The sequence below is a fragment of the Oncorhynchus keta genome, unplaced genomic scaffold (assembly GCF_023373465.1).
Source record: "Oncorhynchus keta strain PuntledgeMale-10-30-2019 unplaced genomic scaffold, Oket_V2 Un_contig_8199_pilon_pilon, whole genome shotgun sequence".
NCBI classification, from domain to species: domain Eukaryota; kingdom Metazoa; phylum Chordata; class Actinopteri; order Salmoniformes; family Salmonidae; genus Oncorhynchus; species Oncorhynchus keta.
The window spans coordinates 9875-21157 of NW_026289913.1; the positions used below are offsets into that span (position 1 = coordinate 9875).

The 11283-nt window shown below is 43.4% G+C and overlaps 1 long non-coding RNA gene and 1 pseudogene across 1 annotated transcript; one reads left to right on the plus strand and one right to left on the minus strand.

The window, feature by feature from the left end:
• The first annotated feature begins 2564 nt into the window (after positions 1–2564).
• LOC127926763 (phakinin-like) lies at positions 2565–7126 on the plus strand (annotated as a pseudogene).
• A 1379-nt stretch (positions 7127–8505) lies between these two features.
• Positions 8506–10265, minus strand: LOC127926764 (uncharacterized). Its single transcript, XR_008125054.1, has 3 exons — positions 10177–10265; positions 9315–9459; positions 8506–9157 (listed from the first exon to the last, which is right to left on the minus strand). It is a non-coding gene; the product is annotated as an uncharacterized LOC127926764 (long non-coding RNA).
• Between the last annotated feature and the right edge of the window lie 1018 nt (positions 10266–11283).

Consider the following 11283-nt stretch of genomic DNA (forward strand, 5'->3'; position numbering starts at 1 on the left):
GATGAAAAAAACATTGGGAACCATATGCTAAAGCTGTATTATGAAATTAAATATGCTAACATTATTTTGAAAAGTTACATTATGAAAATATGCAGAGCGAAGGACGGCACGAAGATAATAATGCAGCACCTATTCTTGAATCATTTATATTTGATGTATTTATTAATTAATTATGTATTTATCTTGAGTAATGTGGTATTTAATTTTATATATAATTTCATTTTGAGTACTTTGGTCCTTCTTATATACTGTACTTCCCATTGCAAACATCTTCATTACATTCAGCACAAAAAAATAACCAGTGAACAAAGTCTAAATGCAACAATGTTTCAGCACACGGAACACATTTTTTTCAGAGTGATAGCTAACAACCGCAAGTGAGCTGCAATAATAAAATAACATTTCCACTCACCAGATGATCATTTGAAACGTAACTTCTTGTCGAAAGTTCATCTTGAAAAGGGTCTATTGAGCAGTGATATGTAGGCCTTCGTGAAGGCAGAAGTTTCCATATGTTTTTGTAAAAATGGTCCCATCCATTATATGTCCAAATGTGATTGGTTTATTCTACAGTTGAAAGACAGCCTTCTATCAAACTTCTGAGGGCCTAGCTCAGAGTTAGGCAACCCTGGTCCTGGAGTGCCACAGGCACTTCATGTTTTTGATTTAACCAACCTGGAAGACCAGGTGTTTTGAATTTAGGCAATCATTGACCTGATCAGTTAGCTCAGTTGGTCAGGTGTGGTGTCTAGTTGGAATAAAATCCTGCAGTACCTGCAGCACTCCAGGAACAGGGTTGCCTACCCCTGCCTAGTCAGTGGTGAGTTATCTATAGATGAATCTACAGAGTTTCTAAACCCAGAGGCGCAACATCACAAGACTTCCCAGGAAGCAGAAGCAGACCAGGTCGGGGGTTTTGGGTTTGAGAAGTCAATGAAACATATGAACAAATATTCCTCAGTTGTTAATTCTCTCGAAATTGAAAGGCTCGACCTAGATTTGAGCCAATGTCTTAAGTAGTTGGTCATGATATTACCCAACCTTGTGAAAGTGACAAACTGACACGTTTTCATTTAGGTCAAAAACGACTTTATATCGAGGAAGTGCCTTTAATTTGATGGTCTGCACATGAACAGTACAGTGTGAGACCCGATGATGTGTTGCTACACATGAGCTTAGATAGCCGCCATCACATCACCAATAAGCAAAATCCTTATAAAATATTTTTTTTTCTCATCAGTTTTAACCCTTTCCAACACAAACTGAAGAGATTAAATCCGAATATCTGTCAAGACTTCTGTCAAGTCGGTCCCTCTCCTTGTTCGGGCGGTGCTCGGCGGTCGACGCCACCGGTCTTCTAGCCATCATTGATCCATTTTTCATTTTCCATTGGTTTTGTCTTGTCTTCCTACACACCTGGTTTCAATGCTGCAGGGTAGCCTAGTCGTTAGAGTGTTGGACTAGTAACCGGAAGGTTGCAAATCCCCGAGCTGACAAGGTACAAATCTGTCGTTCTGCCCCTGAACAGGCAGTTAACCCACTGGTCCTAGACCAGTTAACCCACTGGTCCTAGACCAGTTAACCCACTGGTCCTAGACCAGTTAACCCACTGGTCCCAGGCCGTCGTTGAAAATAAGACTTTGTTCTTAACTGACTTGCCTGGTTAAATAAAGGTTTAAAAAAAAAAAACTCTGTTTCCCCTCATGTCTTTGTCAGAGATGGTTTGTTATTATTTCGTGTTTGTATTGGTGCGCGACGGGTCCTCGTACCCACTTTGTTTTGTTAATTTATTAATGGTTTTGAAGTTATGTTTTAAGTTATTAATAAACTACTCCATTTTACCAAGATCGATTCCCCTGCGCCTGGCTTCCTTGCCACCGATACACACGCCTATGAAAATAAGAATATAATCAGGCTCTCATAATGTTATTGAAAATAGAACATTTATATTTAAAATATACAATTATTTAATAAATCCTTGGGCTTTCATTGACCGTATTTTGATCAAACACATCCTAACTTTGGATTTGAAAAAACAGGCCATACTGAACATTCCTCTGGCCCCTTCTCCAGTCTTTCATGTTTACAGTCATTGGGCATAATATATAATATAATAATATACAGAAGGACCACTATACTCTTTACAGTGATGCATGACCTGATTTATGAAGTTCTCACATATAAATACACACACACACACACACACACACACACACACACACACACACACACACACACACACACACACACACACACACACACACACACACACACTCAGTCATGCACACATACAAAAAGAGGAGGTAGAAGCATCTCCAGTCAGATTTTGTCTAGTCAGACGACGCACCGGTGGCAGTTTGTGCTTGGGGAAAGGGTGCGCAAGCCAGCGCTCAATGGAGTTTTCCTGAGAGGGCTCCAATGCTGAAGCAGCAAAAACAAACAACCAGCACCCACACAAAGAGCCCCAATACACCAACCTGAACCAGGCCACTGTCACAATGACAACACAAACACCACAGGGGAACAATAAGCCCCTCTGCTTTCCAGAAGCCCAAGCCGCAATAAAGAGCCATGCGCCCAGGGACACGGGCTGTTTGACACCACAGGCCACCCAACATATTCTCAAGCCACTCAATGATGTCTATGCATGGTGACTAGCCTTCTTCTGACACGCACACGCTCCCGCATTCTCTCGTCTCATACCCACATTCTCCAAGTACAAGGGCCATGCCTCTGCCAAGACGTCGGTCCTCCTTCTTGGGCCAGCACTCCGCTGCAGAGCGCCCGGGTAGCGCCAGCACCAGGGCTGGCACCGCGGGCATCACCACAGCCCCCCGGGGCGTCTTTGTGGGGACAGCCCCCACGGGCGGCACCTGCAGCCTGGGCACGCGAGTGTCGCGGCGTGCCCTGGGCATCAGCAGTGTGTTCCTGCAGGGGCTGAGGAGCACGGCTGTGCCTGTTATGCCCCATGGGGCTGGGGCTGGGGCTGGTGGCAGGCAGCACCCGGGGTGCTGAGAGCCTTAACTGCTGCCTGATGGAGTACAGGGACAAGGTGCACGCCCTGGAGCTGCTCAACCAGCAGCTGGAGGAGCAGATCCGACACTGCCTGGATCGTAAGGCGTCCAGTGCCGGAGCCTGGGGTCCCCTCAGACAGGACTGGGAGGACGTCTACAGGCAGGTAAGGAAGGGGAGAGAAGGAGGTAGTTGAGGATGATGGGTAGAGAGGATATAGATAGGTAAGGGGGAGAAAGGAAGAGCAGGGAGGAGAGGGATAAAGAAGGACTAGGATGACTTCTACAGGAAGAGGGAGAGGGAGGAGGGAGTTGAGGATGATGGGTAGAGGGTACAGACTGATAAGAAGGGAAAGAGAAAGAACGGGAGGAGAGGGGTAGAGAAGGACTAGGATGACTTCTACAGGAAGAGGGAGAGGGAGTTGAGGATGATGGGTAGAGCGTACAGACTGATAAGAAGGGAAAGAGAAAGAATGGGAGGAGAGGGGTAGAGAAGGACTGGGAAAACAACTGGGTACAGGTAAATAAGAGAGGGAGTTGTTGAATTGTCCTAGAATGAAGTTAAGAAAGCTCCTGCCGATGCAGCAGTGCAGCATTTTGCTGTTCTGTGCCTCCGACCAGATGAGAGTAGGTTGAAGCACGGACTGAGTGGGTGATTGGAGCTGGAGATTGTGGCGGGATTTGCACTGGATAGTGCGTTCATTTAAAAGGGACAGTTTTGGAGTCTAACTTTGAAGCAGTGTTCATGATCCTCAATTGTTTATTGCACTGTGGGACTGTTAGCATATTTGAATTTGTTTACCTTTATTTAACCAGGGGAAACCCATTAACACCAGGGTCTCATTTATAAGGCTGCCCTGGGATCAATACATCAACGTGATCAGCCTCAATACAATACTATACGGTTACAATGACACATTATACAACAAATCAAATTCAAAAGTGACAGATAAAAATTACACCTCAATCAAAACATCACCGCATTCCTCCTCAAAGTCCCAAACTGACCCTTCGAGACCAGAGAGTCAAGCCTCAAAGTGGCCTGCAGGTCATTCCATGCGCTAGGGGCACAATAAATACATCAATCTTCCGGACTCTGTGGAGTCCCACGGAGTCTCTAGAGCCAGCCAGCCTTGAGAGGGAGTCTGATGGCGGCTGGATTTCCAATTAAGAAATGATGTTGAAGTATAGCAGTCTTCCATTGATGAGGTGCAATGCATTGTGATGCCATTATAATGCACTCCAAGACTTGGCACAGGCATGCATGACGCCCTTATCATCAGTGATGTAGTGAGTAAACAAAATAGTTGGGTAAAAGCTGCCCACCTTTCGCGGTGTATAAAGTAACACTCCCTGTATGCAGTTTTCAGCGACAGGTGGGTAAACACTCGTGCAAAATAAAAAAAAGTTGTGTAAATGATGTCTACCTGTGTTTACCCTCCACCACACCACTGCTTATAATGTCTGGTCTTATAATGGGGATCTCATAATGATCCTCGCTTAATAACAGCTATTTTGAGTCCATTGAAAATGACCTGCATAGAGAGGCTTAACATACCATACGCCTCATAATAAGACGTTGTAAAGGCACATCCATGCTTTTAACAAGGCATTTTCACCCTAAGTTGGACTTCAGAGCATCTGTTGTACCCTAGTGGACAGACTGACATATTGCAAAACCTCCCGCATAGGTTAGTGAGTCCATCCTCGACAATGCCAGGCTAATGCTGCAGACAGAGAATGTGCAGGCCAACGCTGAGGACTTCAAGGACCGGTGAGTGTACACTCTCCTCACATCCTCACATCCTCTCTCCTCACCTCCTCTCTTCTCACCTCCTTCCCAAAACGTCAGAACCTGGGGAAACGAGAAGAGCATGGAGAAGAACACTCTGTCTTTTGAGATTCACTTTCTCTCCATCCTGTAGGTATGAGAATGAGCAGCCCTTCAGGAAAGCGGTTGAGGAGGAGATCAGCTCTCTGTACAAGGTGATTGACGATGCCAACCTGACCAAGTCAGACCTGGAGAGCCAGATGGACAGCATGAGGGCTGAGCTCCGAGACCTGGCCCGCAACCACGAGGAGGTGAGTCTAGCATGAAGGATGGAGCACATACTGGAAAAACAGATAACCAGCAGACCGCTAACTTTGTCATAGGGTTCCTTGTCGGGTTTTTAGAGTGGGATATTAGAGAAGGGTATATTCCCGTCAATATACAATCGCACACAATACAATTTCCCACTTAGTTGAATCCCCAAGACAGTTCCTGTGTATTCGTTAAGTTTATTTACCCAGCATAGAAACAAATGGAGCACATGAGAAACCCTAACTGCTAGCATTTCCATAGGATTCCTTTCTTGTGGGGTTTTGCCCACTGACAAGCATTTACCTCCAACCCAGAGTGAAAGCCCACACCTCATCCAGCTGGTTGTTATTGGAAATCAGATGATTAGGATCGTATTGACTATATGAATACGGTGTATTGGTGTTGGGGTGGAACAAAAAGCCCTTTTCCCAGGTGTTCTTTTGCCCCTCCAGGACGTGAGGGTGCTGTACAACCAGATGGCAGGCCGTGAGGTGGACTTAACCGGACGCTCCCATTGAGACCAATCTGGACCAGATACTGGCCTACATCCGCTCCCACTGGGAAAGAGTCATCGAGAAGAACCGTGCCGAGACCGATGCCTACCTGGAATACAAGGTAAGTTGATACTGTAGTTCCCCACACTTACAACCTTTAACATCTGAGTAAAAAGGGGAGAAATCCATATTTACTTTTGATAGATCAATAAGTGGTTGAAATGTATTTACATTTGTTAGTTAGTTGTTTATCTATTATGAGGTCAGCTTGAGGTTTACTGTGTCTAGTAGGGGCCAGGCAAAACAAACGGAATACACCTGTTCTTTGACATAGCTTGACGTGTGTGTGTGTGTGTGTGTGTGTGTGTGTGTGTGTGTGTGTGTGTGTGTGTGTGTGTGTGTGTGTGTGTGTGTGTGTGTGTGTGTGTGTGCGTGCGTGCGTGCGTGCGTGCGTGTGTGCGTGCGTGCGTGCGTGCGTGCGTGCGTGCGTGTGTGTGTGTGTGTTCAGCAGGAGGAGAGTGTGGGCAGTAAGCTGAGTCATGAGGAGGAGGAGCTGGAGAGTCTGAAGACGGAGTATAACGATGCTGGTTGTAAAATCCAGAGTTTGCAGGCCGAAACCGAGTCCATCAGAGCACTGGTACGTATTGAGCCGTCACCTCTACAGTGTCCCTATATAGGGCAACGTTTTTGGGGACAGCCCAACACCACCAATAGTGTGTATGTAAGTGGAGAATGGTGGAGGTAGAAATAGGAAGGACGGGCTAATTGGAATGGTTAGAATGGAACGAATGAAACACAAAGTGTGTGTGTGTGTGTGTGTGTGTGTGTGTGTGTGTGTGTGTGTGTGTGTGTGTGTGTGTGTGTGTGTGTGTGTGTGTGTGTGTGTGTGTGTGTGTGTGTGGGTGTCAACTGCATCAACTGTGTCAACTTGCTCCAACAGAAGCGCGGCCTGGAGAACTCCTGAACGACGCCAAGCATTGGCATGACATCGAGTTGCAGAACCTGGGATCCGTCATTGGCAAGCTGAAGTCAGAGCTGGGCGACGTCCATGGCGACACTGAACAGCAACGCCGTGACTATGAGACGTTGCTGGGCAACAAAATGCGCCTGGAGCTGGAGATCGGCAGCTACCACGGCATCTTGATGGGGAGGAGAGCCGCTACCACCCCTCGATGTGAGTAGCTAACTTCAGAGATAAACTCTGAGGCAAAGGCAATATCAAAAAGAAGATTAATAGAAGATTAATAGCCCAGCAGGCAAAATACCATTGGCACATGACTTCTTCATGATGTAATTTTCTGGTTGTAAACTTGTTTTCTGTTTATGCTATTGTAGTAACAGTGCTTGACGTGGACTGAAATAGGTTCCAGTACTCATTTTGGGAGCCGGCACTGTTTATATTATCAAGGTGAACTCCACGCAATATATTCCAATGGGTGAGATTGCATGACCTCCTTTGACACGATATTCCTCTCAACAGGTGCACGGGTGCATCAGAGCCTGAAGGGAGACGAACTCCCCTTCCTCCCCATTTGTAGCCCCACGGCGGCCCAGCACCTCAAGGTAAAGTCTACTACAGTCCCGTTCAAAAACCGAGGAGGAGCAAGGCACTCTTCACGATATTAAAATACCTCTATTGTGGTGGCAAGTTCAATTGAACAATATCTTATGATGTCATAAGGTGAATGCACCAATTTGTAAGTCGCTCTGGATAAGAGCGTCTGCTAAATGACTTAAATGTAAAATGTAAATGTAAAAACTCTGACTTTTTTTCTGAATGTGAAGCATTCGTCAGGGAGAACAGCCTGATTGTTTATAATATTGACATCAACATCAACAAAACACCAAATGATGGAATTTCTCATGGAATAATGGTGTTGAATCCTTCCTATAGAGTTCCAGGCTTGTAGACTCTATGCCAGGGTGCATTGAAGCTGCTCTTGGGGCTCTGACGGCTCGCTGTGGCCCAACGCCTTATTAAAACACATTATGTCGGTGTTTCCTTTATTTTGGCAGTTACCTGTGTATCTCTTCCTAAAGCATATCCACACACAGATGACAATTATCTTGATTTCCTCAAACATTTCACACACCTGCATGTGAAAGCTGACTGGCATGTGAGCGATGTGTGACGTTGTTCCCTGTTTTTGGGAGCATCTTCCAAGTGCTAGTCACCCTTGTAGAAACCAGTAGGTTGTTGTTCGGTTGCTTGTAATTATCAAGGACCAGGAGTGACAAAATCTTTTGGAAAAATGTATACATGAGTATTGAAAATGTACAGAAATCAATGTATATATTTCCTCATCAGTTTTCAAATGTTCTATTATGTGTTTATTACTTTAGAAGTGCATTATTAACGCATTAATATATATCAATAATATATCATTGGTTTATGTTCACATTTATTTTTTTATTTTTGTTGTCACTCCTGGTCCACCATACTAGTAGGTTGTTGGTTCATTGAGCACGGAAATCATTTCTGCAAGTGCAGAAACACATTCACACCTTTCTTCATACTATTTGTAAATGATATCTATTAAATATTGTTCAAGTCCTTTATACTTGATTTGATTTATTAGCGTCCGCAATCGCCGACTCCAATGGTGACGGCTAGTCTGACTGGGGTCCGATACTATTCTGGCATTTTTTTTGTCTTATCAGGTTCCAACACATCTAGTTACTAGTGGAAAGACTGAGGACCATTTGGGGACAAGGCCACTTCTTCATTTTGACACTCAAGTTATCATCTACTGTCCTTGGGTTTGGAATAACACCAATGAACATGAAGCTCTCACACCGTTGATCTCCAAGGTATCTGTGCAGTTTCCTTCAGAGACCATGTTCTTACTAAAGAGTGTAATAAAATTGAAACCTCTGCAAGAAAGCATCTGGTCCTCTTTTTTCAACTAGGCCTCTTTATTCAAATAGACTGGGGTAAGATTGGAGTGTTCCTTTTGGGGACACTGCTTTCAGTTATGGCACATAAGACGACTTTGTTGATACATTAACAAAGCTTATACAAAGGGGTGGGTCCAATACTGGATGCTGATTGGTTAAAACTGCTAATTGGTTTCAAACTTAGCCAATATGGTTTTGGAGTTGTGGCATGGTTTCAATGACAAATTTTTAAAATACCACTTGTGCCTCAACCAGCCTATGACTCAGCTGGCCTGCTTAAACCACATTGAAACTTGTGCTCAACATGATGTGAGCACAGCATTCAGTCTGGTTTAAGCAGGCTGTGACTCAGCATGCGTAAAGCTCTAAATTGAAGTCATTGATAATGACATGCCTAAATTGTACTTCTTGCCCTTATGAGTCAAAATGAGGATATGGGGGAAAAGGACATTTCAACAGGCGCTCCCACAAGACGCAGCCAGCGTTCATCAATGAACGATTCATATGAAAGTGTCGTTCATTTTTGTCTTAGAAAACAGGGGGGTGCCAGTGATGATATTTACTTTGAGGATAGTTCCTTGGTTTTAGTATTTTCTTCTTGCTCTTTGGAGTGAAAGTTTCTGGTGATTCCACGTTTGTTGATTTGTCCTCTGGAAAGGTGAAACCAGCTCCTGCAGGATGAGTCAACGTGGTTGTATGTAGTATTAATAAACAACTCAACTTAAGTCACGTTACGTTACGTTTCATTACAGTACAGTACACGTAGTCCTACTGATCTGAGGGTATTCAGTCACTGAGGACTTTATGAGCTGTGAAATTATGGCTCACCTCACTAGCGGGATGATCATGTCGTAGTGGGGTCTCCTATGACAGAGTAGCAGCCAGAGCAGGACTGTGAGGGTTTCTTGAATGAGTCGTCAGTCCCCCTTCTCCTGCGAAACTGGCTCATGCTGACGTGTTGCATTTTCTCAATCTGCGGAGTACAGTGAACCGACACTTACTGTTTACTATATCTATATAGGTATAATTCAGAAGTTTACCCAAATCTTCCATTGACATCCATTCATAATTAATGTGAAAGTAAAGACTAACACACTGATCTTAAGTTAAGCTTGGGACTATAGGGAAAATAAGAAAATCAGCCAATTTGATTATGATCAGGTGCTTGCTTTTTAAAAAAAAAAAAAATGTGTTGGCGGAACATGGATTCAGAGTAACTTTGTGCGTTTAACCCTTTGATGATTACGATTAACTGTTAAATAATCTCTATAGCTAGTGCCCCTACATGTCAAAACCTCTTACATGTTACCATCCTATTCCAAAGCAAACTAAATTAAATGCTGCAATGAATGTCCCACATTTAAGAGTTTCCTCTGATCCAAGAGTAATATATAATAATAATATATAATAATAATATATGCCATTTAGCAGACGCTTTTATCCAAAGTGACTTACAGTCATGTGTGCATACATTCTACGTATGGGTGGTCCCGGGAATCGAACCCACTACCCTGGCGTTACAAGCGCCATGCTCTACCAACTGTGCTACAGAAGGACCATAAGAGTCAAGGAATCAAAGGATTGCTCACCAATGTTAGTCTACTCATCAGAAGCAATCACAAAAAAAAAAACAATGTTACTCCCCAAAAACGTTTAAGACAGTGAAGAAGAAATCACATAGCAAGCTTACCATTTCACCACTTGTTTCTATGGGCACCGATTGGATTGTGATTATTGCAATGGTGAAAATGACCAATGCCAATGATACCCGCTGCATTTGTCTCTTCTGTCAAAGCTTGTGGCGGAGGGAATCTGCTGTGTTCAAGACAACCTTAAATCTAAATAGGCACGTCTGTTACAGCTGGGCGGGGACTGTTCTATGCCATTCCTCTTTGTGACGAAGGAAGCAATATTGTGACGTGGTTGTTTTAAGGTAGAATGCCATGGAAAAGCAGTATGTTGACAAGTGAAAACGTCCTTGAATTTAAGTTTAACGTATTAACACGAATATTTAATCACAAATCAAATCAAAACATGCAATGTATGCCTTGGCTTCAGAAAGTGTATATTCGACCTTAAGAACGGAAACTTAAAGGGTCAATCTGCAGTTAAAACAACTCTCAACCAGCCTGTAAACACTCTCAAATTCATAGACTATGGATGCAAGGACGGATCATCTAAATGATAGTTTTAACCATGTTTTGAGGATATAGCCCACACTGTTTGTTTAATTATATCGTTCACAAACAATGGAGTGAAACAAGCTTATACTTTGAGTTCTGATAGTATTACTAAACCGACTTCAAAACGCAGGTCTCTGTGTGTGGTTATCACACTTTGTTTGCTCGTCACCTAAGGCATATAAAATGGATGCATACTAACCGAAGTCTTGCAGATGTTAAAATGGTTGAATTAATTTGTGCATGTGCCAGGTGATAGAAATCTCAACTGTAGTACAGGCGCTCCAAAAAGTTGGGTAAATAATACTTTCCTGTTGATATTTTTCAGACAACGAGTACAGTAAGTTCAAATGTAATTTTACTCAGCATTCTTGCTTGTAAGGAAACTATCCACGTTTTTGCAGTGCTTTAATTTAGACTGTGTCCCTAGAAAGCTGTTATTACAGTCTGATTTATTAAGCAAGGTTAACCCTTGACCGTTAAGCCATATTGCAATTTCTAAATCTAGATAGATGTATTTGGTTACGGATTATATGTATTTGCTGTTATGAATGAATGTTGTCATCTTGTCATATATATTTTTAAACTAATCCAAACCAATATAGTAACTGAATTTG